The following is a 27,817-nucleotide window of genomic DNA, read 5'->3' as shown; positions in this document are numbered from 1 at the left end:
CTTGATTTCACTTGGAGTGAGTGGAGCTGGCTGAAGACTGGCATCTGTGATGCATTTCCCCAGCTTTTTGTCGAATAGCAGAACTGAGGGAATCACATACGTGGCTATATGAAACTCATCAGCTAAACAGTGAAAGGCGACAGTGTTTATCAGAAGCGGGTTCCATTCATTCAGACACAGATTTGGGGCAAAAGTAGCCATAGCCATGTTTTCTGATCTGCAGTTAGATGTGCTCCCGCTGTGACGCATACATACCCGTGCGTTGATAAGGTATAGGCGCTATCTGGTTGCGGTAATTGAAATGATTAATAGGTTTTAATGCGGAGAAACCATTTCCTCTGGTGGGGGAATACAGAACAAAGGATAGAACCTTAAAATTACGTTTAAGCCATTTAACAGTGACGTCAGGAAACTATTCATTCAAAGGATGAAGAAGGCTGTTTGTCAGACATCCCTGTGTAGCGATTGGCCGAAGATTGGCAATGAACTGATGTTTCGTTCGGCTTTGCAAAGTAAAAATCGAAATTTGGAGGGAGCTGAAAAGAGGTGATGGCTGTCCTTTGTCATTATGCGATCATGTTCTCTAATATAAGCGGAGGGCTGTCGGTGACTGTAAAACTCGTATCCTTACGTCCCTGCTTCAATTCTGGCTCGAAAAACAAAACTTTCGTCAGCTGAAATAGCTCAGTTGGGAGAGCGTTAGACTGAAGATCTGAAGGTCCCTGGTTCAATCCCGAGTTTCGGCAACGAGCGGCTAGTATACTCTCCTGAGCGTCTCCTGCGGGTGATGGTGCCAATTGTTTTTGGGAGAATGAGTCCCTTTTCTGAGGGGAGGGGACACTTGCCCTCCTCCCTTGCACCTGTGCAGCTCTGTGCTCCTCTGGTCCATGTTATTGGAATAAAGATCTGTTTAACTTTTCTTTAAAAACATGTGAACAAGCGCTGGTCAACTCAGCTCCCATTAAACTATGCTAACAACTATGCAACTCTCATCTGTTCCGAGCTTCTGATTCCTCGATCAGTCATTGGGAATGCAAATCCTGAAAAATCCGTCTGTTGATCAATTTCAATGGTGCTTTTGTCAACATTAACCAGAGGAGAGTAATTGGAATCCAATTCATCCATTGTTTCCATCCCGTTTATTATTCTTTCTTCGTGTCTGTATCTCTCAGTGATGAAATTGGGAAGTGAGCTCGCCTCAGTCATGTGGCGGACGGACCCAATGAGTATTACAAATATTTACTCTTTCCTTTTAAATTCATATCAGAATTTCTCATTGAAACACGGGAAATGCTGCTTAACCTGCTCCAAATATACTTTCATGACTCACTGAAACAAAATAATTTGACCCTTCAGTAAGCTCTTTGTGTGCAGCAGTTTCTGGTGGTGTTCCTCAATCAGGAATATTGGAACCGGATCTCAGTTTTCTGCATGTTTAGTGGGAAGGCCAATATATCATCTGCTTTGCAGAAGGAATCAACAGTGACCTGGAGCTAAGTTTCTGAGTTACGAGCGGGATGGGAAGATTGCGCCGTTGGTCTAGTCCCACTACTCCACAGATCGCAACATTAGTTTAAATGTTCAATTCACTTACTAAAATGGCCAATTATTTACCTTCACCACTGTTACCTGCAATAAAAGAGACTTTATCGTGGATTATTTAGAAAAGCAACACATTGATCAGTTTATTGTTATAAAAAAGCTCTTCCCGAATAGAAAAGTAAAGCAGTATGGAATATGAATATATATGAATTAATCTTTCGAGATACCTTAAATCACACACGCAAACACACACACACGCTCTCTCTCACAAACACACACACACGCTCTCTCTCGCAAACACACACACACACGCTCTCTCTCACAAACACACACACACACACACGCTCTCTCTCGCAAACACACACACACATACGCTCTCTCTCACAAACACACACACAAACACACGCTCTCTCTCACAAACACACACACACACAATCTCTCTCTCTCGCAAACACACGCTCTCTCTCTCTCACACACACACACACACATAGACATAATGGAAAACCATGACATAAAAATAGAAAAGGGGGAAATTAAAGCAAAATACTGCTGATGCTGGAAATCTGAAACAAAAACAGAAAATGCTGGAATGATTCAGCAGGTCTAACAGCATCTGTGGGGTGAAAAAAAACAGAGTCAACGTTTCGAGACCTTCTAACTCTTTTTCAGAAAAGGGGGAACTTTGCCAAACGTTAAACGTCAATAGATCAAGGCAAAGGGCAGAGTGAGCAGTCCCTGAGATGGGGTCAGTGTTCTACAGTCGCTTCCCCAGCACTGATCGGTGACAACATCAATGATTCTGGCACTGCTTTTCAGGCGGTATCATGGAATAATCGAGCGTGCTGTATTCCAGCGTGTAGAGCATCTCAGGAGCAGTTAATATTAACTTCCGGCTGTGGACTGGCTCTGGAGTGCAAAAAGGCTACTGTCTTCCTGCCCAAGCAGTTGATGCTTCTCTTCTCAAAGTCAAATCAAGCCCACTTTTTAAAACTCAGTCTTCCAGGCATGTTTTTTGTCAGAGCCATAAAAACCATGTGACCCACTTTGTACAGAGCCCAATCGGGTCAAAATTCTCACAGCCTGATTTCCACATGGAGTTGTAATCTTGTTTGAAAACATATTCAGTCTGAAATAACTAGGGGTGGCGTTGGGGCGGGGTGGGGAGGGGGTTGCGGGGGGAGTGGGGGGCGGGGCTGATGGTGTTTGGAGGGATGCTGTGAGGGGAGAGGCGTGTTGTGGGGGCCGATGTTGGTGGGTGCGGCGGGAGGGTTACATCTTGACATTATTGACCATATTTTTGCTGTATTATAGGAGTTGCAGAAAGTCACTTTAAATTCGTAATTTTAGTACATTTAGTAAAGCAGCTCAGGGGGAATTAACGGTCAGGGATGTTAGGCAGCGCTCGCTTCAACAGCTGGTCATCACATGTCTAAGTGGCAGTTTCTCAGGGCAGTCAGGGTTGGGATGGTTGGGACTTTTGGCAGAAAGTGTTGATGTGGCTTTTTCCGGCGACAGAACTGATAGCCAAGAATGTGCGGTAAGTTAACAGAAAGTCCAACCAACTCATCCACACAGTCAAGCTGGTGAAACGAAATGACTGGCGACCTGGCTCTCACCCTGATCACTCGGTTCTCGGACTCCTGCAATGTTCCGATGAAGCTCAAGGTTCTCTCGAGGAGCAGCGGCTCATCCTTTAATGAGGAACTTTACAGCCTTCCAGTGTGAACATTCAGCTCAACAATATCGCTCTGTAAAAACTGCCAACATTCTGATTCCCTTCTGTTCGCAAATGTGGGTTTGAGCCTCGGCAGTTGTTCATCAATCCGCGATTTAAAACCTCCACCAGTTACATCTTTTTTTCTCTTTATTGCTCCACATACGGAGCCGAGTGCCCTCATTCTGTGCTGTTTAACTCTCGGAGCTGATGTTTCCCTCTCTCTGGCCAAGCAGCACAAACTCTGTTGTGATTTTATCTCTCCCAATTTCCAAGATTTTCCAGGGCGTCGTTTTTGCTTTTTTCCCGCTTCCCTTTCACTGGCTTAACCCCTATCACAAAATATTTTCCTCTCCAGTTCAGGTGAAAAGTCACTTACCTACAACACGAACTCTGTTTCACCGCCCATGTGTAATTCTTACATTTCCTGTGTTACTCTCGCGGTGTGAAAGGATAGTTGACTGGCTTTGGATGTGAATGGAACTAGATGCCCGCTTCGTCACGGCAAGCGGTTACCAGGAGGGCAGAGGAAACGTTTCAGGGACGTCCTCAAAGCCTCCCTGATAAAATGCAACATCCCCACCGATTTGTGGGAATCTCTTGCTCGAGGCGCCCAAACTGGAGAAGAAACATCCGCGAAGGTGCCAACCATTTGGAACGTCTCCGACAGGCCCAGGTGGAGGCCAAGCGCAAACAGCGGAAGGAGCGGAGCAAAATCCGAGCATCCCACCCACCCGCCTCCTCAAACACTACCTGCCCCAACCTGTGGCAGAGTGTGCGGAGCCAGCATTGGACTTTTTAGGCTCCTCAGAATCCGCAACGTCGGCGTGGAAAAAAAGCCATTCTCAGTGACGAGTTACTGCCTAAGAAGAAGAAGAAGATGAAGAGGCTGTGGGATGGGTATGATTCTCGCTTAGCCATTCTTATTGAGATATTCTGCGAGAGGTGTCGTATTCAAATCTCGGACGAGACCCCAAGTGTTATCAACTATCGCCCTAAGTCACTGATGGGACTTATTTAGGAGAATGAATATGTTTTTGTTCTGGAGAAGGTAGGATTTTTTTATTTCAGGAATTTAGCAGCGATTGAGTGAAGGTCAACGGGCCAAGATTTAGAGAGGACAAAAAAATTGCAGGGACATTTTGAGGAGAGGTGCGGACAATAGGAACTGACTTCATGATCCAAAATCAATCTGAGATCCCGAGGCCAAGGGTCTGGGAATCAGTGGATCATTCAAAAATCCAAGAGACATAAATGCAGCACAGTTTTTATGGACACGGCATTATCCGGCTGGAAGGAATGGTAGCCTGGTCCGAATGGATCAGGCGTCTGACTTCAATGTACATTATGATGTAATCAGAAGATAGCAGTTTCGTGTCCTGTCCCGTTGCTTTATACAGAAATCTGGTGGAACGTCCAATAAACCAGGTTCCCACTCGTCAGCTGCAAGTTCTGCTTTTTCTTCCAAACAATGGGGAGCTCTTTCTCAGAATGTATTTCCTTGTTACTTTGTGCATTCATCCCTCACTCATCTTTGGATTGTGTTCCGTTACTAAGAAATCCACAATATCTGATTAATGTCGAGAAAATATTGATATTTCCAATGGAACAAAAGGCTTTAAATCAATCAGTTTAATAAAATGCTGCGGAAGGAATTCCAATTTCCTCATCAAGCGGCTGAATGATTCGCTGAATGTTCAGTTGTTGTTTCCAGGGATGAAAGATGATGTCACTGGTCTCGGAATCCAGAGGCCCAGGCTCATCTCTAGGGGCAAGTGTTCAAATCCCACCGTGGCAGTTCGGGGAATTTAAATTCAATTATTTCATGATTCTTGAATTGAAAGCTTGTCTCTGTAATGACGGCCATGAAACTATCGTCGATTGTACTAAAAAAAACCATCTGGTTCATCAATGCACTTAAGAGGAAACATTCTGCCGTCCTGACCTGGTCTGGCTTACATGTGACTCCATGCACATGGGAATATGGTTGACTCTTATCTGCCCTCGGAAATTACTGAGCAAGCCATCCAGTTCGAGGGAGATTAGGGAAGGGCAGGAAGTTCTGGCCGTGCAATTGACGCCCACAGCCCACAGAAGAAGAATAAATAACAAGAAAATGCAATGCGTGGTATACAAGGACTAAAGGATTGACAGTTTGGATCTTTATTCTCTCCTAATAACAAGGCTGAGGGGTGGCCTAACGCTTGTATTTCAAAAAGTGAAAACAATATTTCATGGGATGTGAGCGTCGCTCGCAAGGCCAGTCTTTGTTACACATTCCAAATTGTACTTGAACTCCGTTGATTTCTCAGCGGGCAGTTAGGAATCAAACTCATATGTCCTGGCCAGGGAAGACATCAGTGAACCATCACTGTGATTAGCGTTTAATTGCAAATTTTTATTATTGAGTTTAATTTCCACTAGCAGCCATCGTGGGAAATGAACACAAGTCCCCCGGATATTTCCACTGCTCCACTAACTCCTCTTAGAGAGAGATATCAAGTCGAATGGACTCGATATCGGATCCCCAAGTTATTGTTAACAATAAAATCGCAACGGAGATCTTAGAAGAAAACTCTATGCAATCTGGCCTCAGAACTTGGGTTGGAGGATCACATCAGTGATTCCAGGCAGACCTTCTGCAAAATCCCCGCACCAAGGCAGAAACATTTGATGAAACAACGACCAAGGTGGGATTCGAACCCTCACGTGCAAAAAACAATGGCTTTATATTTCATCACCTTAACCTCTCGGCCAGCTCGGCACAAACTAAACCCCCTTCTATACTTTTTGCATTCATGAACTGTTGAAATAAATGATCCTCTTCGGTACAGGCCCTGAATGTTCGGCCAGATGTGTAAAGATGGAAATGTAGTTTCTTCCATTAACATAAATGCCCATCACATCAAATCAGGGACTGTTGCAAACCAACTGATGTGAATCACTTCAACACTTCAACCTGATATCCAACATGTTTCTACACAGTGTGAAAATCCAGCGCTGGAAGACCGGAACTTACAAGCATTTGGTTGCAAAAGGAAACCCCTCCCAGCTCATTGCAAGCACCGGAACACATTAAAATGTGGTAAATTGTAATGAAACCTTGGGGTTCCCTGCTCTGCTTGTCCTTTCAGTCAAGATTGTAGCCGAGTGCAATCAGCCTCCTACCTGAATCCACACGGAGGGAGTTGCCTTATTTGACACATAGGGATAAATTCAGAGTCTCATGGCACGGAGAAACGTTCTTTAATCTTGACATTCATTTTCATCACGCGTGTTTTTAGTGATGCATTTTCTGCAATGAGATCCCGGGTGTTCAAACCTGGTCCTGATTTCCGGAACTGCCACCACCTCGAGCGCAAAAAAAATTACTGCATTAAGATGCCCGATGGGCTCGTTTGGGAATTGAACCCGGGACCTCTCGCACATTAATAAAATGAAATTCGCAAGGCGAGAATCATGCCACTAGACCAACGAGCCACCTGTACTACAACTTGCAGTCAAAGGATCTTTTTCTTGTCACCCATAGTGTATCAAACAAAAGCGAATTACTGTTCCTGCTGGAAATCTTTTGGAATGTTTTAGAAACCCCGGGGACGACTCCAACCAGTGGAGAGTTTCCCTCCTCATTTCCATGAACTTTCAGTTTTGCTGGGATTCCTTGATGCCCGCACTAGGTCAAATGCATCCCTGAACATAAGTGAACACTTGAACCTCATGGCTTGAGTTCAGCTGTTTCTCCATGTTTGGACCAAGGCTGCAAAGAGGTCAGAATGTGATTTAAAAGATGCCATACATGGGTTGGTTGTGTGTTCAGAAAATTGTCAAATGGAATTCAATCCCAGAAAGTTTGGGGTAATGCATTTGGGGAGGGCAGACAAAGAAAGGGAACACTCAATAAATGGGAAGATAATGAGACAGGTTGTGGAAGGGAGACACTTTGGAGTGCATGTCCACATTTCCCTGAAGGTGGCAAGACAAGGGGACAAGGTGGTAACGGAATGTTTTCCTTTATTGAACGAAGTATTGAATACAAAAACAGGGATATAATGCTGGAAATCTATAAAACGCTGGTTAGGACACGGTTGGAATTTTGTGCACAGTTCTGGTCATCACATTACAGGAAGGACACAAATGCTCTGGAGGGTGTGCAGAGAATATTTAAAAGAATGCTACAAGGGCTTGAAAATTGCAGCTGTGAGGAAAGGTTGGATATTCAAGGGTTGTTTTCCTTAGGACAGTGGAGGTTGAGGGGTGACCTAATTGAGGTGCAAGAAGATTATGAGCGACCTAGGGCTGGGCATCTGGACCAGTTGAGTTTCTCTGGCAGAGAACCACCAGAGACACAAAGGGCTGAATGGGCTTTCTCTGTGCTGTAACTATTCTAAGATTCCATGTGCATAAGTGCCGGATTCATTCTGTATCGCACTGTCCCTGGTAAAGGATTTGAGTGTCTGATTCCTGATGTATTTGTCAGCCTCTGGGGATGTGTCATTCATTCTGCATTGCTCTCTCAGGAAAACTATGTGAGTGCGGGATTCATTATGTATTGGTCAGTCTCTGGGGATGTGTGTGATTGTATGATTCACTCTGCATTGCTCTGTCTCTGGTGCACTATGTGAGTGTGGGATTCATTATGTATTGGTCAGTCTCTGGGGATGTGTGTGAGTGTATGATTCACTCTGCATTGCTCTGTCTCTGGTGCACTATGTGAGTGTGGGATTCAATATGTATCCGTGAGTCTCTGAGGTACTTTGAAAATCAGTATTCATTCTACCAAGAATATACTTCATTGGGCCATTTGGACACATTGGTACATTATTGCTACCATCTTCAACCCAGTTTACTTTATGTAATATTACCTGTTTATCCATGAAATCTATTCCCTCTCCTATGCTTATCTTGCTTTCCCTGAAATACAGCTGTGCTAATCGTCTTGACTGCTCAACATCACAGCCAGTTCCAAATTCTACCGACTCAGTGGGAAAACAAGGTAATATCGAATTCTCTTTGAATTGATTGTTGACACCTCTATGTCCACCCTATCACATCCCATCACTAATTCCTCATATTGAGCTGTTTCTGCAACACACACAGTTAATGTCATTGTATCAAAATCCTGGAGACACCACAGAGACTGCAGCGGTCCAAGAAGGCAGCTCACCACCACCTTCTCAAGGTCACTTAGGAATGGACAATAAATGCTGGCCGAGCCAGCGAATTTCATATCCATTGAATTAATAAAATAAGTTCCGCTCTGTTGCACTTCTCAGCTCTGGCCAGTAGATGTCAGCACACTCAGAGAGCGACAGAACAGACAAGAAGCGTTCACATTTTATTGGAAGGGAGGTATTTGGTTCAATGCAGATCTGTCAATGGCACTCTGTACCTGTGGTATTGTAAAGTAAGTGTGGGAATCATATGTTTCTTTCATTACTTGGTTCTGTTTGTGTGCATGAGATTCATTCTGTATCTGTCAGTGGGATTAATTTTACATCTGTCAATCTTTGGTATTATAAAACATTGTGAGATTCAATTGCAGTTTTCCCAATCATCGGTATTGTATGTGAAAGTAGAATTTACAGTGTGTGTGTTAGTATGTGGTCTTCCATTTGTATCCATCAGCATCTGTTACTCTATGTGATGCTTGGACTCTTTCTAAATCTCTCAGTGGTACAATTGGTGTGTCATATTTCTTTAGTATCACTCAGATTCAGCTATTGTGAGTGAGTGCAGTGACCAGTCTGTATCTTTCAGCATCTGGCACTGAAAATGTGCTTGAGAATTATTCTCTGCTTCTGTGTGAGTGTGGGATTCATTATATAACTTTCAGTCTCTGGGACTAATTATAAGTTTGGATTCATTCCACATACATTATCAGCAGAACAACAAGCCACTGATATGGTAGGTTTAAAGCAAACAATGTGTGTAAGCTTTGGCTGAGTATTAAATCTCTGGAGGAAACACCACGTTTATTCTGGTTTCGTCAATTATTTGCCTGTTGGAAAAAAGTATATTTTAGGACTCAATACAGGTGGAGAGGAAGATACCGATTCCAACAATTTAACCTCTATAAATAATCATTGTGAATGGTTTGAAAGACTTTAGACAGGCTCTAGCACTGATTGGTCAGTCCATTCTCAATCCTAATCTTCAACCAATCGGAGAGCCAGGTAACAGGAATTGGAAGTGCCGATTGGCTTATATTTTCAAATTCGAAAAGCCCGCCAATTTGAGCGGGGGGGAAAAGATAATAGCCGAACGGCTTAATTTCCAGGCAACAATTTTAATCTCACGCTTTAGGAGCTGTAATATTGCATTCTGCGTCACCGAATCCTGGCGCTATTTTAGGAACAGATTAAATTTGTCAATCGCTTATCTGTAACCGGCGGTAACAAAGCAGCGATTTAAAACAGAGCCAATCTCAGCTCACTGGAAACGCAATAACATAGGTTACCAACCGACTCCTTCATACAGGTTTCATCGGGACAGAGAGAAACGGCTGATTTCTGATCCTGTCCCCTTAAAGCGGCCGGAAATGTTACAATCGGAAGAGCTGAGCGCTCCAGCAGCCACACGCTCAGCATTGCTGCCCTTTCTCAGGAGCCTGTGAACACGGCCCGCGGGGAGCTGCAGTCCAGCCCTGGAGGAGCGAGACTTGGCTTTGGCTTTGTCCCGGTCTTTCTACAATCTTACACACACTTACACCACGAATGAAGAATTCCTCTCGCACTCACCCTTTCCCTATCTTCTGGGGAATGTAGTCGGCCACTTCTGAAAGCCCGGTCATGAGCTTGTGTGATACACAGCGCGAAATGATCTGATCAGGGTAGCCATTACCCTGCAGGATGCCTTTGATGAGCCCGATTTCAGCATCAAGCTTGCACGGTGAGCAAATGGCTCGGGCCCGATTAACAAAGTTGCTGATAAGACCAATCTTACAGAGCGTGGAACTGTAAGAATCCCAACGCGTATTTTAACTAATGAAGATAATTGTGGTCTGACCACGGATAAGGATGATAATAAATCACTCCTGCGATGGCCGGGAATCGACCCGGGACAACTGCTTGGAAGGCAGCTATGCTCACCACTATACCACCATCGCACACTTCTTCAAATTACAGTCAGCATTTATAGTACCGCGAAACACACCATATCTTTGGCATCTTGTGTCTGATTGATAAACTGTTTTGCAATAATTCTCACCATGTTTATGTTGTTTCACACACATTTAAAATGTCCCCAAAGAAGTTACCTCTTTGCACGTCTCACGTGCAGCCAGCAGACGGCACCAGTCCACATAAATTCTCTCCCACTGTTTCTGTGGACACATCGAGACAGGAAAAGGTCTGTTGCTGCCCGGGGAACGGGCCGTGAAACAGACAAAGATAGTGACCAACTACAACGGCTCCATGTAGATATCCACAAAGATCAGAACAATAAAAAAATGCAACTTATCCTGGAAGGGATGATGAAGTTCTCTCTGAAATAACTACACCAATACTTCCCTTAAAATAATTGATTTGCTGTCACTAATTCAATACCAACCGTTTAAATTTCAGCCGGTATTCATTTCCAGTTCTTAGACAGACACTTTCACTGACCGGTTCAATCTTTGCAAAACTTTTCGAATTCCCGCTCAATAAACTAAATTACAGGCCCGTGATCCGATTTTATCTTGTTCTTAGTCCCATTAATTTGTGATACCTGCAGACTAACTGGTTTAGAGGCTGGTGTGTTTGTGACCTTCGTTCTCCTTCTCTGCCTGATCCTCACACCTCTTGACTGCCTTGCAGATTACAAATCTCTCCAACTCAACCTTGGCCAAACCCCGCGTCACAACTCAAACCCAAAAATATTATATTCTCCAATTCAGCTGGAAAAGGGGTTTGTAAAAGTCTCAATGCTTCTGGGAGGGGAGTTGTGTGTTAACGGAATAGAAGACGTCCGAGAAATGGAAGCAGACTGTTTGTCTGGTTGTAGAAGCGACTGGAATGAGGCGGGGATATTGCTGACAGGTCTGGATTTAAAAGATGCGGGTTTCTAACTACAGATAAACAAGATGTTCCATTGAGTAAGATTTGTTTCGAGCGCCCTGTTCACTAATGGTGCCCAGAATTCGAAAACAAATCAGTTCGAACAGGCAGAAGGCGGAGCTGGATGATCTCAGACTCTGTTCTGTCTGTCACTCAGTCTCCTCCCCGCCCCGCCTCTCACTCTCTGTCCCGTCCTCAGTCAGGTCCGGGCGGGCTATTTAAAAGAGGAACGTGAAGCAGCTCGTCTCTCATAGTCTGCAGCGATCTAAGTGAAGAATCATCATGTTTGGAAGAGCGAAAGGAGGCAAAGGACTGGGTAAAGACGGAGCAAAGCGGCACCGCAAAGTGCTTCGTGATAATATCCAGGGCATCACCAAACCAGCAATCCGCCGCCTGGCTCGCCTTGGCCGTGTCAAGCGGCTCTCGGGTTTGATCTATGAGGAGACTCGCGGGGCGCTGAAGGTTTTCCTGGAGAATGTGATCAGGGATGCGGTCACCTACGCTGAACAGGCCAAGCGCAAGACGGTCACTACCATGGATGTAGTGTACGCTCCGAAACGCCAGGGCCGCACTCTCTATGGTTTCGGCGGCTGAACAACTCGACCCTTTCTACCGAACAAACAACAAAGGCTCTTTTCAGAGCCACCCAAAACGTCACATTAAGAGCACTGACCTGGAAACGGGAGCGAGAAATCTCAAACTGTAACTGAATGAAAAGCAACTTTAGCATCATTTCGTTCTCTTTCTGTCACTAGTTCATTTATTAAGGTTGTTGATGTTTTAAGTGGGGAGTGGAGCGGTGTATTACCTCCCCAGACCCCACTCTCCCACTCCAATATATTGGAAGGACGACTCACTCCATTTTCTCTTCAATATCTATTAAACCGTGACATGAATAAAACCCATACAGTTCATGATGTTTCTGTGGGAGACCCGGAACTGTCGGTAGTCATGGTGATTTCGCCCATCAGTAGGAGCTTTCTACCCGCCTGTTATAAACAGATCAGGTAAAGATTCCGAATTGAAACCGGGTTGAAAGGCATGTAGAGCCAAAATGAGACTTTTCTCAGGTTTTATACTGGTGTCTTTTGCAGCGAAGCTAGTATTTTTTAATGAAAATGCTGGAAAATTTCTTCAGGTCTGGCAGCACCTGTATGGAGAGAGGGAATTATCTCTTCGAATGGGCATGACGCTTCTTCAGAGCCAGAATGAAATGAGTTCACACAGTGAGCAGCCCTTTCACAGACTCTGTGAGAGGCTCTGAAAAGAGCCTTTGGGTTATTAGATTAAAGAATGGTCGCTTCACTTGGTCTTCGAGCCCGCAGCGGCGCTGGTTTTCTTGGGCAGCAGCACGGCCTGGATATTAGGCAGCACCCCGCCCTGAGCGATGGTCACCCCTCCCAGCAGCTTGTTGAGCTCCTCGTCGTTGCGGACGGCCAGCTGCAGGTGTCTGGAGATGATGCGGGTCTTCTTGTTGTCCCGGGCCGCGTTACCGTCCAGCTCGAGGATTTCAGCCGTCAGATACTCGAGTACAGCAGCCAGATAGACCCGGGCTCCGGCACACAGACGCAAGGCATAGTTGCCCTTTCTCAGGAGCCTGTGAACACGGCCCACCGGGAACTGCAGTCCAGCCCGGGAGGAGCGAGACTTGGCTTTGGCTTTGTCCTGGGCTCTACCGCCGGTCTTTCTACAATCTTACACACACTTACACCACGAATGAAGAATTCCTCCCGCACACACCCTTCCCCAAACTTCTGGGGAATGCAGTCGGCCGACTTCTGAATGGTCAAGGTGTTCGGAATCGCATTGGGTGGCTTTTGTAACCAATCAGAGAGCAGCTTATTTCACCAAGCTAAAAACAGCAAAAGAAAAACAAAACAAAAGACCGCGGATGCTGGAAATCTAGCAAAAAATAAAAATACCTGGATAAACTCAGCAGCTCTGACAGCATCTGCGGAGGGGAATACAGAGCGATCTGATGAAGAGTCATACGGACTTGAAACGTCAACTGTATTCCCCTCCGCAGATGCTGTCAGACCTGCTGAGTTTTTCCAAGATCAAAAAGAAAATGAACCGTAGATTGAGCCAAACTGGCAGAGCTGAAACAGGTTTACAAATTGAACATTAGCGCCAATGTATTTGAGTGTGGCTGAAAAAAGAGACATGTCAAAGCTTTTCCTTCTGCCCTCAACAGGACACTCGCAAGAAAACCAATGTAAGGGGAAGACAACAATTTATACTGATAGAGAATATACTTCAGGGTGGAAAGTGACCGTCTTAGGCCCGGTCATGAGCTTGTGTGATACACAGCGCGAAATGATCTGATCAGTGCAGGATGCCTTTGATGAGCCCGATTTCAGCATCAAGCTTGCACGGTGAACAAATGGCTGGGACCCGATTCACAAAGTGGCCGATAAGACCAATCTTACAGAGCGTGGGACTGTAAGAATCCCAACGCGTATTTTAACCAGTGTAGAGAATTGTGGTCTGACCACGGGTAAGGCTGAAAATAAATCACTACTGCGATGGCCAGAGAATCGAACCCGGGTCAACTGCTTGGAAGGCAGCTATGCTCACCACTATACCACCATCGCACACTTCTTCAAATTACAGTCAGCATTTATAGTACCGCGAAACACACTAAATCTTTGGCATCTTGTGTCTGATTGATAAACTGTTTTGCAATAATTCTCACCATGTTTATGTTGTTTCACACACATTTAAAATGTCCCCAAAGAAGTTACTTCTTTGCACGTCTCACGTGCAGCCAGCAGACGGCACCAGTCCACAATAAATTCTCTCCCACTGTTTCTGTGGGCACATCGAGACAGGAAAAGGTCTGTTGCTGCCCGGGTAACGGGCCGTGAAATAGACAAGGATAGCGACCAACTACAACGGCTCCATGTAGATATCCACAAAGTTCCGAACAATAAAAAAATGCAACTTATTTTGGAAGGGATGATGAAGTTCTCTCTGAAATAACTACACCAACACCTCCCTTAAAATAATTGATTTGCTGTCACTAATTCAATACCATTGTTGACTGGTCTGGATTTAAAAGATCCGGGTTTCTAACGATAGATAAACAAGATGTTCCATTGAGTAAAATTTGTTTCGAGCGCCCTGTTCACTAATGGTGCCCAGAATTCAAAAACACATCATTTCGAACAGGCAGGAGGCGGAGCTGGATGATCACAGACTCTGTTCTGTCTGTCACTCAGTCTCCTCCCCGCCCCGCCTCTCACTCTCTGTCCTGTTCTCAGTCAGGTCGGGGCGGACTATTAAAAAGAGGAACTTGAAGCAGCTCGTCTCTCATATTCTGCAGCGATCTGAGTGAAGGTTCATCATGTCTGGCAGAGGGAAAGGAGGCAAAGGACAGGGTAAAGGCGGAGCAAAGCGGCACCGCAAAGTGCTTCGTGATAATATCCAGGGCATCACCAAACCAGCAATCCTGGCTCGCCTTGGCGGTGTCAAGCGGCTCTCGGGTTTGATCTATGAGGAGACACGCGGGGCGCTGAAGGTTTTCCTGGAGAATGTGATCAGGGATGCGGTCACCTACACTGAACACGCCAAGCGCAAGACGGTCACTACCATGGATGTGCTGTACGCTCTGAAACGCCAGGGCCGCACTCTCTATGGTTTCGGCGGCTGAACAACTCGACCCTTTCTACCAAACACACAACAAAGGCTCTTTTAAGAGCCACCCAAAACGTCACATTAAGAGCACTGACCTGGGAACGGGAGAGTGAAATCTCAAACTGTAACTGAATGAAAAGCAACTTTAGCATCATTTCATTCTCTTTCTGTCACTAGTTCATTTATTAAGGTTGTTGGTGTTTTAAGTGGAGATTGGAGCGGTGTATTACCTCCCCAGACCCCACTCTCCCACTCCAATATAGTGGAAGAACGACTCACTCCATTTTCTCTTCAATATCTATTAAACCGTCACATGAATAAAACCCATACAGTTCATGATGTTTCTGTGGGAGACCCGGAACTGTCGGTAGTCACGGTGATTTCGCCCATCAGTAGGAGCTTTCTACCCACCTGTTATAAACAGATCAGGTAAAGATTCCGAATTGAAACCGGGTTGAAAGGCATGTAGAGCCAAAATGAGACTTTTCTCAGGTTTTATACTGGTGTCTTTTGCAGCGAAGCTAGAATTTTTAATGAAAATGGTGGAAAATTTCATCAGGTCTGTTAGCACCTGTGTGGAGAGAGGGAATTATCTCTTCGAATGGGCATGACGCTTCTTCAGAGCCAGAATGAAATGAGTTCACACAGTGAACAGCCCTTTCACCCACTCTGTGAGAGGCTCTGAAAAGAGCCTTTGCGTTATTAGATTAATGAATGGCCTCTTCACTTGGTCTTCGAGCCCGCAGGGGCGCTGGTTTTCTTGGGCAGCAGCACGGCCTGGATATTAGGCAGCACCCCGCCCTGAGCGATGGTCACTCCTCCCAGGAGCTTGTTGAGCTCCTCATCGTTGCGGACGGCCAGCTGCAGGTGTCTGGGGACGATTCGTGTCTTCTTGTTGTCCCGGGCCGCGTTACCGGCCAGCTCGAGGATTTCAGCCGTCAGATTCTCGAGCACAGCCGCCAGATAGTCCGGGGCTCCGGCACCCACACGCACAGCATAGTCGCCCTTTCTCAGGAGCCTGTGAACACGGCCCACCGGGAACTGCAGTCCAGCGCGGTGGGAGCGAGACTTGGCCTTGGAGCGAGCTTTACCGCCGGTCTTTCCTCTTCCAGACATTTCACAATCTCACAAACGCTTTCACAGGACTGAAATCATTTGTTGGGCAGCAAGTGTCTAATTGTCTGTATCATTGGGACAGGAAGTGTTGCAGCGCCTGTTGCTATGAACAGAAAGTATCGGAGTCACATTATTTTCAGTTTGCAGTCATCTTGTAGTTGCAGAAATAAATTAATTTCAGCATGATGGGAGGATTGCTGATTCGGTTCTTATTTATCATCAATGAAAACTGAGTTCGATTACAGTGAATGCATAACTCAGCGTCTTCAGTAATATTTCAAACAGCAAGTTCCTGATGTATAGAAATAACCACCTTTCTCCCTTTTGTCTAATATATTTGGTGAATTGAAATCTACCAAAGTGATATTTAAAATTGAAGTGTTGTTTCCGTATGGGAGCTCTGAAATTCTCATCCCCGTTTGTTTATAGAGTTGGTTTCGAATTTCACCTACGGAACGCTCTGAATGTTTTACTGCCCCCAGTGCCGCCAGCTCCTACCCCCCACCCAACCTCTCCCATCCTCTAACCCCCTACCCCCCACCTCTCCCACCCACCAAACTCCACCTCCACCCCGCCCCACCCCCCGCCCCAGTACCTGGATTGCCAATCATCGGAAACAGTTCCTCACTCTGACACGATCGCCTCAACATCTCCGAACCTTCGGTGGAATTTCTTTTTAAACAGGGAAGAAGGAATTCCTTTCGAAGTGGTTTGGATGAAGGGGATGTTCTGTGTTTTTATTTCAGGAATTAAGCAGCGATTGAGTGAAGGTCAAGGAGCAAAGATTTAGAGAGGACAAAAAATTGCAGCGACATTTTAAGGAGAGGTGCGGACAATTGGAACTGACTTCATGATCCAAAATCAATCTGAGATCCCGAGGCCAAGGGTCTGGGAATCAGTGGATCATTCAAAAATCGAAGAGACATAAACGCTGCACAGTTTTTATGGATAAGGCATTATCCGGCAGGAAGGAATGGTAGCCTGGTCCAAATGGATCAGGCGTCTGACTTCAATGTACATTATGATGTAATCAGAAGATAGCAGTTTCGTGTCCTGTCCCGTTGCTTTATACAGAAATCTGGTGGAACGTCCAATAAACCAGGTTCCCACTCGTCAGCTGCATGTTCTGCTTTTTCTTCCAAACAATGGGGAGCTCTTTCTCAGAATGTATTTCCTTGTTACTTTGTGCATTCATCCCTCACTCATCTATGGATTGTGTTTCGTTACTAAGAAATCCACAATATCTGATTAATGTCGATAAAATATTGATATTTCCAATGGAACAAAAGGTTTTGCATCAATCAGTTTAATAAAATGCTGCGGAGGGAATTGCAATTTCCTCATCAAGCGGCTGAATGATTCGCTGAATGTTCAGTTGTTGTTTCCAGGGATGAAAGATGATGTCACTGGTCTCGGAATTCAGAGGCCCAGGCTCATCTCTGGGGGCAAGTGTTCAAATCCCACCGTGGCAGCTCGTGGAATTTAAATTCAATTATTTCATGATTCTTGAATTGAAAGCTGGTCTCTGTAATGACGGCCATGAAATTATCGTCGATTGTAACAAAACCATCTGGTTCATCAATGCACTTAAGAGGAAACATTCTGCCGTCCTGACCTGGTCTGGTTTACATGTGACTCCATGCACATGGGAATATGGTTGACTCTTATCTGCCCTCGGAAATCACTGAGCAAGCCATCCAGTTCGAGGGAGATTAGGGAGGGCCAGAAGTTCTGGCCGTGCAATTGACGCCCACATCCCACAAAATAAGAATAATTAAGAGAAAATTAAGAGAAAAACAATGCAATGCGTGGTATACAAGGACGAAAGGATTGACAATTTGGATCTTTATTCTCTTGTAATAACGAGGCTGAGGGGTGGCCCAACGTTTGTATTTCAAATAGTGAAACCACCTCAAGTGCGAAAAAGGTTCCGGCATTACGACGGGCTCGCCCGGGAATTAAACCCGGGACGACTTGTACATTAATTCAATGAAAATCCCAAAGCGAGAATCATGCCCCTAGTCCAACGAGCCACCTGTACTGCAAAATGCCGTCAAGGAATCTTTTCATTGTCACCCATAGTGTATCAAATAAAAGCGAATTACTGTTCCTGCTGGAAATCTTTTGGAATGTATGCCCGCACTAGGTCAAATGCTTCTCTGAACATTAGTGAACACTTGCACCTCACAGCTTGAGTTCAGCTGTTTCTCCATTTTTGGACCAAGGCTGCAAAGAAGTCAGAATGTGATTTGAAAGATGCCATACATGGTTTGCTTGAGTGCTCAGAAATTTGGCAAATGGAATTCAATCCCAGAAAGTTTGAGGTAATGCATTTGGGGAGGGCAGACAAAAAAGGGAACACTCAATAAACTGGAGGATATTGAGACAGGTTGAGGGACTGAGACACGTTGGAGTGCATGTCCACATTTCCCTGAAGGAGGCAAGACAGGTGGACAAGGTGGTAACGGAATGTTTTCCTTTATTGAACGAAATATTGAATACAAAAACAGGGATATAATGCTGGAAATCTATAAAACGCTGGTTAGGCCACAGCTGGAATTTTGTGCACAGTTCTGGTCATCACATTACAGGAAGGACACAAATGCTCTGGAGGGAGTGCAGAGAATATTTAAAAGAATGCTACAAGGGCTTGAAAATTGCAACTGTGAGGAAAGGTTGGATATTCTAGGGTTGTTTTGCTTAGAACAGAGGAGGTTGAGGGGTGACCTAATTGAGGTGCAAAAAGATTATGAGGGACCTAGATCGGCTAGACAGTAAAGACTTGTCTTCCCTAGCTCAGGGGTCAATTACCTGGGGGCATAGTTTTGAGGTGATTGGCAGAAGGATTAGAGGGGACACGAGGAACATCTTTTTCATGCAGAGGGTGGCGGGTGTCTGGAATTCACCGCCTAAATCGGTGGTTGAGGCTGAAACGACCAACTCATTGGAAAGGCACTTGAATCTGCGCCTGAAGCGCTGTCACCTGCAAAGCTACGGAGCAGGCACAGGAAAGTCCGATTAAAATCAGCGGCTAGCTCTTTTTTTTGGCGGCACAGACATGACAGGCTGAATGGCCTATTTCTGCATCGTAATGTTTCCATAGTGTCATGGCGTCTGTGGTGTTTCCGAGAGGGTAAGGCGATGGACTGTTAGTGAACTGTGCTTTCCTTATCGGTGTTTCCATTGATGCTTGGCTGTGTTTGGTGTCGCTGCCGGTTGTGTTAATGAAATTAAACACACACAAGCAGGGAAAGCAATATTACCTACAGCTCAGTGAAAGGGAAATAGGGTCGTTCGATTTATTTGGCTAAAACACAGGAGAAATCCTGATTTGTCCAAAAAGTAAAGATGTCACAATGATTACGGAGCCCAGCGGCGATTGGTGAGGCGGCGGGGTGACGGGCCAGCAAGTGAATGGTGAGATTTCAAAGGACGCACGTCGATAACGTCAGCGGTAGCGCGCATGCGCCTAGGGAAGGGGCCGGTGCCAACTTCACGTTCCAGCCGAAGAGTGATGACGTCAGCGGGACCCGCAGACAAAGTGTTGTTGGCTTCTTTGTATTTGTGAGCCTTTAGCCTAAGGTAGTTCTGGAATCACTAATGTGCTACTCCAATGCAATTGATGAGGTCAGATTGCACAGACTTGTCTTGTAATAGCTTGAATTCGAAGATTAAGACTTCCTCTGATTGATATTCACCATGATTAAATGAATTAATCGGGTAGTTAGAGAGGAGCTACTTCGTCTAGTGGGGAGTGTCCAAACCACGGGGGAATTGTTCGGGAGTAATGACGAGATGCACATCTTCAAAGAAGAGTAATGGGAATCTGGAAGTCTCTCCCACAAAAACTTGCTGAGGCCGGGCATCAACCGAAAATTTCAAAAATCACATTCATGACTTTTGTGCAGTGACTGCAGCGCAACTTCACCAGAATGTGAATGGGACAACAGTCTTAAATTATGGGGACAGGTTAGAATCATAGAATCATCGAATGGTTATAAATCAGGAGGAGGCCATTCATCCCGCCATGTCCATGCCAGTCTCCCAGAGTCGTATTGTATTCCCGTGAGTTTGAAGACATAGTGTGTAATCATTCAGTGAATTTCAGTCTGTGGAACTCTGTGTGCCGGTAAAACTCAATCCGCATTTATCAAACCCTGATATTGTAATTGAGTGGGGAAATCATTACTTTGTCTATCAGCCTTTGGTACAACTTGTGCATGTGAGAATCGTTACCTACCTGTTAGTGGCATTGTATGCGCGCACGTATGTATGTGTGTGTGTGTGTGTTTGTGTGTGTGTGTCTGTGCCTGTGTGTGTGAGAGACAGGGGACTGTGGTGTATCATGATTTTACTATCAGTCTCTGGTGTTAGATGTGAATGTTGAATCCATCCTCTGTCAGTCTCTGATACAGTGTGAGATGTTGAGTTTAATTATTTATCAGTTCATGGTACTCTTTGTGAATGTGAGAATCATTTTGTGCCTGTTGGCTTCTTGTCTTCGATGTGGATTTGGGAGTGATTCTGAAACTGCATCTCTCATTTCTGGTACGGTACGTGGATGCAGGTTTCAATGTGCATTCTATATGTGCTATTGCATGCGAGTGTGGGATCAGTTCCATGTTTGTCAGCCTCAGGTGCTATGTGTGATGGATTGTATCATTCTGTGAATCTTGGTCTAATGCTGAATGTGAATTTTAGGCTCATGTTGTAAATGTCAGTCTCTGGTTTGAGTATGGGATACATTATGTATCTGTCAGTACAGCTACAAGATACAGCAGCTGCTGGACGTCTCTGATTCTTTCTTTGAATGTGGGATTTGTTCTGAGTCTGTCAGTCTATTTTACTGTCTGGAAGTGCGTGATTGTGTCTGTCAGTCTGTTACCGTCTGTGAGTTTGTGATTGAATTTTCGAGCCTCTGTTACTGACTGTGATTGTGTGATTTTTATCTGTCTGTATTGGTACTGTCGGTGAGTGTGTGATTGTATCTATCATTCTCTGTTAAAGTGTGTGAGAGTGTGGTTGCACCTGTCACTCTCTGTTGCTGTCCGTGAGTGTGTGATTGTATTTGTCAGTCTCTCCTACTGCCTGTGAGTGTTTGACTGCAACTCTCAGTCTCTACCACTGCCTGTGATTGTGATTGCATCTGTCAGTGTCTGTTACAGCCTGTGAGTGTGTGATTGTATCTGTCAGTCAGTCTCTGTTACTGTTTGAGACTGTGTGATTTTCTCTGTCAGTCTTTGTTACTGTCTGTGCATGTGCGATTTTACCTGTCTGTCTCTGAAAATACTTAGCAAACCTGCATTCATTCTACCCAGAAGGCACCTCATATAAAGCAGCTATTTGGTCTAATTGGCACATTTCTCTGCAAGATCCGCCAGTCAGACTGCTTCACGTTACAATACCTGCTTATCCCTGAAATCCATTCCCCCTCCTATACTTATCGAGATTTCCCTTAAAAATGTTTCTGCTATTCGTCTGAAATGCTCCTTAAGATAAACACTTCCAAATTATACCGACTACACGGGAAAATAAGTTAAAACCGACTTCTTTATTGGATTTCCTACTGACATCTCTCTGTCTACCCTATCAGATCCCACCACCAATTCCTCGCATTGACCTGCTTCTGCAAAATTGATCATCAGAATTTCTTCCCGTCTGTTGCAGTCTTCGCTTATGACCAGTAGATGTCAGCACACTCCGGTAGGACGAAGTTTAGAAATCATTGGGTGACATGGCAGACAAGAATTGTTCACATTTTATTGGATCTGGGAGGAGGGATTTAGGAATGCTAAGAGCGGAGATGACATTTTATTGAATTCTGGTGTACCCAGCTGGGGTAATAAGGTTGTGATAAAACCATCAGCCTTTTGTATGCGTGACTGCGATATATTCTTCTCTGCCCTTATCTGGTCCAGCTTGTGAATGTGGGATGCATCCTGTATCTATCACTCACTGGTGCTGTGTGAGCGTGTGAGAGACATTCTGAACCTGTCAGTCTTCCCTATTCTATGGCAGTGTCGATACGTTGTCAGTGGAACTGTTGGTGAGTGTTGGATTTATTTTGTATCGCTAATTCTCTGGTACAGTGCATCTGTGTTATTTTTCATCTATATATTTTATTTTCTGACTCTGAGACAGCTGGGTCACATTCTTAATCTGTCAGTGGAACTGGACGTGTGGAAGGATTTTGCTCTTTCTGTCCGCTTCTGGTAATGTGAGTGTTGAAGTCACTCTGTATCTGTCATTCGCTGGTACAATATATCTGTGCCATTTCAGTCTGTACCTTGCATTTTCCGGTACTGTATGAGGTTTGGGTCACTTTCCGAGTCTGTCAGTGGAACTGTGTGTACAAGTGATTTGTTCTGTCAGCTTCCGGTGCTGTGAATGAATGTGTCATTCATTCTGTATTTGTCAGTCTCTGGTATTGTAAACGAGTTTCTGAATCTCCTCATTCTGTATCTCCAGATGTTGCTCTGTGTGTGTGAGAGAGATATTAACTCATTATCACTCAGTGCGATTTGAAACGCTCACCCGAGTGTCTAATCCGAGTCTTTACGTCGCTCGTCGACGTGAGAAACGACCTCCAGGATGGAGCAGAGCCAGATGGGAGAGTTATGTGGAGGACCAGGACCTGATCTTGTACGAACACACTCATGTCATAATTTGAACGTGATATGTTATTCGCTAAACACACAACAGCGCTCAATGAACAACAAGAACAAACACAATGTCAATGTCACATATGATACCTACTCACACACCTGGGAGGAGGCCGCTTCCCTAAGTCCTTACCCAACCCTTTGTGGGTCGGACAGACGGGGAACAGTTTCTAGTTCCCGCGAAGCGACTCCTTGTCCTCTTCACCGGCGATTCCGCTGCTGAACAGTCTCCAGGATCAGGAAGGGACACCAGCTTCCGCCCGCCGGACCGCCCTTGAGGGATGCCGGGCTCTTGATAGATGGGAATTGACTTTCTCTTCACCGTTCGGAAGGGTCGGGGTATCTTGTCCCTTGGCCTCCTGACAGCGGTGCGAAGTTCCGAGGTGGGCGGAAAATCGCTGACTGTCCCTGTCGGAGAGAGAGCCTCCCCTTTTTTAGCTGGTTGGCAGACCTCAGGCTCAAAGGCTGTTCTCGGCCAGTCGAATTCCGATGAAAACCGCATCAAATGCCAGCAACTGATGATCGGCCCCTCGGGACCAATTGCCAGTTTAGGCTCGACTCACTGTGGTTTAGAACAGCCAAGATGAGCACAGATCCAGTAACTCGCTCTCAACAACCACACGTTATGGAAATGGGGAGGAAGCAGCACAGCAACCGCTGGCTCGTGACGCCGACGGAGCATGTTCCAGACACCGCGAGGCATTTCAGCCCCGCCCCCGCCCCTCCCCACGCCCCCTCACAGCTGGATGTGGAATCGGGAGAAAACAAGCCCTAGAGAGACATGGGGACCACCCGCTTTCTCGGCCACTCACTTTAGCCATCACCATCCCAGCGTCTGCAGAGGTGCTCAGAGATTGGGAGTGACTGCCGGGCACGTTCGGGGGAGTCGAGGTCTGTTTGCAATCGACCCAGTGGGACAGGATCTGGCCCCGGAACATGGAGTGAGCGGGGGGAAGGGAGAGACAATTCTCAGCCAGTGTCTGAACAGGGCCAGGGAGACAGAATGGCAAGAACTCGCTATTGAAGATCATTGCTGTTCTCTCTCCCCAAACCGCAGTCAAGGTTCCTCGTTTAGTTCCCGTCTCCCACTGTTTGTTGTTATTGAACAATGAACAGTGGAAAAAATAACTGCACAAAAACGATTAGAACAGTTGTACAAACAAAATCTATTGCAGGTATCAGGTGTGACGTGTGAAGGACACATTTAAAACAGCGGCTGATTGTTTGCGGTTGGATACTTAGTTCAAATGGGAGCGGGAATTAGAAACATGACCCGAGCAAAAGCTCCAGCGGGCAGCTCAACTCAGGGAACAGTGCATGGATTGGGCTGTTTCTGAACGTCACAAAATTGTTGTAAAATCGCTCAAAACACCCGGTCAGCAGAAGCAGATTGGTGTCTTACTGCAGTGGAGTCAGACATTGTTTGAAGGTTTTCCTTTTCCGATGGTTCCTAATGACTGTTATTTGAAAGGTTACATTGATAACTTTTGTATCTTTTATTTAGTCTATTCTTCTGTTAAATGAGTTATTTTTTTTTTGCAGACAAATATGTGGAGGAACCAGATTATTCCTTGACATAAGGGAAATGTCAACCAGCCAGTTCCAACACAAAGCAGGTACAGCATCACTCACAATGCACAAGGTACTGACAGCTCATTAGATCCACTCTCACAAAGAAAATGAGTGTTCAGTCCTACACTGTTCCCAAGGTAAGAGACAACTTTTCAATCCCAGATTCAACACAGCAGACAAAGCTGATTTTTTTTCATTCCCGTCCAACCCAGCTAACATCAACCACAGGATTAAAAAAAATAAACGCCCAGCGGCAGATTTAAATACACTGTGTCACCTTGGTCACAAATTAAATAAAAACTCTTCGCTAGAAATGACAACAACTAACTGATTGTAACATAATAAATAATGTGAAATTATTCAGGGCTACATATTGCATACCAATCCAAAAAAATCTCACCATGATTAAGACGATTCAACAGCAATTCCTTCACTACAAACTGCAGGAATTAGATACCAGGATATGTACCCAATTGACGTGTATGTTACTATTCACAATTGTTTTCACAGAGCTACACATTGAATACCATTTCGCAACTCCCACACAACTACTGAATGTAACCTCTGGCTATAAAATACATCAATTCCATGTAATACATTAAATGTCAAGGTAAACATACATTGATACATTAAGAGTGTGTTAAACAAATAGTTTCCAACATGATACCAGTGTAGTTCAGGGGCAGAATTATCTCACACTTACATACAGCACCAGAGACACATAGATACGGAATGAATCCTACACACACTGATAACCAGAGAATCAAAGAGGTAAAATTAATCCCACATTCACCTAGTCCCAAGAGATTGATGAAAATAAAGGAATACCAAAACATGTCAGAGAATGACAACGACAGAATTATTCTTACATCTACCTGCTATACCAGAGGCTGAATGATCCAGAATGTGGCCCATGGTCATAGAAATAACCAGGATGAAATCTATATAATAAATACCACGGTCATTTATAATACCTGAAACTGAAGGATACAAAAATAATCTCATGAACATGGAGTAATGGAGATTAGAAAATACAGGAAAAATCTCACAATGACATTAAGTACCAAATACTGACAGGTGCAAGTTAATCTTGAACTCATGCACTGCACCAGGCACTGAAAAACACAAATAGAGTCGCACATTCACAGGTAATAGTATAGACAGAGAGAGCTTGAATAAATCATAATCACTGTCATCAAGGTGCTAATGAAAACTGAGTTAATCCACACTCACATTCGAAGCATGTCCACACTCACATAATGTTCCACAAGCTGAAAAGTACTGAATTAATCCAACTTCATACAGGGTACCAGCAATTGAAATGTAGAAATCAAACCACAGGCATGCACAAAAACATGAGAAAAAAGTTTGAAAAACATAGAGTCAATCCAACAGTCACAAAATATTGCTGCAAGTTAGCACACAAAAATAACCTCACTCAAAATGTTTGACAGGATCAGTATCAACTTCAACCTCACATTTAGTTCCAGATGTTGACAGATTCAGATAGAATCTCAATCTCACAGATAGTACCAGGTCGAATCAATTGCACTCTTGCAAGCAGTAACAGAGACTGAGTGATACAGAGATGAAAAACACACATTCACATACTATACAAGATGTGGCAATATAGAACTAATGCAACATGATCACAGTACACAGAATAGTGAAAGCACAGAAGGAAACACACTTTCTCAATTAATAAGAGCAATGATGATACACAATGTATTCCACACACACACAGTATCAGAACATGACATTAATAGAATTAACCCTGCAGTACCACACAGCACCACAGACTGACAGGTGCAAAAGAAAAACAACATATAAAGACAGCACCAGAGACTGATATATACAGTATGAATCAGACACTCAAAGACTGATGATTGCAGAACCAAGGTCAAACTCACGTTCACTTCCAGACACTGGCAGGGGCAGAATTGGCCCCATATTAACATACAGAAGTGGAGACTGACATAGTCCATGAATCACAAAATCATGTTCTGTTCTGACAGGTGCACAGTTCACCTCACACATTCACACTGACCATAGGCAGCCAAACACGCAATTCAAATTTCTTTCATATAAAGCACCCAAGACTGAGACACACACCGTTTATCTCATTCTGCACAATGGATTGAGAGTTACAGACTGAGTCCTGCACTCTACTTAACCAAGTTGTTGCAGTGTGTCTCATAGATGATACACACTGTTCACCAGTGGTTGAGGGAGTAAATGCTTAAGCTGGTGAATGGCGAGAAAGTCAAACCCACAGCTTTATGGATGTTTTCAAGATTCTTTCGTGTTGTTGGAGGGGCACTTATCCAAGCCAGTGCAGAATATTCCATCTCTGACCAGACTTGTGATTTTTAGGTCGTGGAAAGGCTTTGGGGGACTAGGATGTCAATCACGAGGTGCAGACAGGCTCTGATCTGTTTTTGAAGCCACAGTAATATTGTAACTGGTTATACAATGTACCTTGAACATATTTATCATAAACTAACCATCACTGAATGATGATCAGACTGACAGAAAAAAAAGAGCAAACTTACTTGGCATAGATTAAAGATAAAGTATAATTACCCTTTCTCACATTCCAATAACTGAGAGGTACATGGTAAGATCCACACTCAAATGTGAGGAACAGGCAGGGAAAATAAAAAAGCACACTTTCACAAATCAAGTACTGAGTAATATTTACATTTACAACCACATCCCAGAGACAGGGAAATAGGGATCAAAACCCACAATATATTATTGGGGCCAAAAACATGTACAGAATAGTACATATCTGTAATGTAAAACTGACAGGTACAGGATGAAATCGGAAACAGGCAGGTATAGACTGATGCTAAAAATAAACTGACAGAAACAGAATGGCACCAAATAAACTTGCCAGAATATAAAAGGTATAGAAGAATGATCTTTCGTCCATACTCCAAATTGTCATGTGCAGAGTGAAATGTATACTTAAATAGCTGTACCTGACAGGCACTCAGCAGAATCCAGATTCAAATATTAGAAACTGACATGCAAAGTGCAAATCCAAAATAATGTATCAGTCTCTGACAGGTTAACAGTGATCCCACATCCAAATGCCAGAAATTAACTGATACAAGAGTTAAGTCCCTTCTTCCAGATCAGAAATTGCCAAGTACATTGGAAAACCCACATTCACATATCAGCAATTGACAAATCCAAAGCAAAATCACCATTCAGTGCAGCAGGAAATGACAGGGCCAGAAGAAAAGAAGCACTCACTTAACATAAATTGGCAAAAAGTAAATAATCGACATGCCTATAACAAACTAAGTGGTACAGATTATCATTCACAATCATTCATCTGAAAGTGACATGTGCAATAAAGCCCAGGTTCTCATAATATTGCTGAACAGGCACAGAGTGAAAACCAAGGACATGTTACACAGCAGAAATGGGCAGGTACAGATCCAAACTCACACTCACTTATCAGAAACTCCCTGGTTCAAATTAAAGCCAACACAAATGTGACAGAAACTGACAGATTCAGGGAAAAGCAC

At 44.5% G+C, this 27,817-nt stretch overlaps 1 long non-coding RNA gene and 3 other non-coding genes across 4 annotated transcripts in view; 2 read left to right on the top strand and 2 right to left on the bottom strand.

The window, feature by feature from the left end:
* Positions 1–26,737, top strand: part of LOC144670355 (uncharacterized) — an 85,217-nt gene extending 58,480 nt beyond the window's left edge. The window contains exons 2-3 of the long non-coding RNA XR_013573865.1: positions 24,249–24,415; positions 26,652–26,737. This is a non-coding gene — a long non-coding RNA (uncharacterized LOC144670355). The remainder of the gene's footprint in view (positions 1–24,248; positions 24,416–26,651) is intronic.
* Positions 674–746, top strand: trnaf-gaa (transfer RNA phenylalanine (anticodon GAA)). The gene has a single exon. It is a non-coding gene; the product is annotated as a tRNA-Phe (tRNA).
* On the bottom strand, positions 10,291–10,361 carry trnag-ucc (transfer RNA glycine (anticodon UCC)). The gene has a single exon. It is a non-coding gene; the product is annotated as a tRNA-Gly (tRNA).
* trnag-ucc (transfer RNA glycine (anticodon UCC)) lies at positions 13,814–13,886 on the bottom strand. The gene has a single exon. It is a non-coding gene; the product is annotated as a tRNA-Gly (tRNA).
* Positions 26,738–27,817: the final 1,080 nt, after the last annotated feature.

Source organism: Cetorhinus maximus, chromosome 31 (genome assembly GCF_964194155.1).
Source record: "Cetorhinus maximus chromosome 31, sCetMax3.hap1.1, whole genome shotgun sequence".
Classification (NCBI taxonomy): Eukaryota; Metazoa; Chordata; class Chondrichthyes; order Lamniformes; family Cetorhinidae; genus Cetorhinus; species Cetorhinus maximus.
The sequence above is the reverse complement of the archived record's forward strand: the minus strand, read 5'-3'. Positions and strand labels throughout refer to the sequence as shown.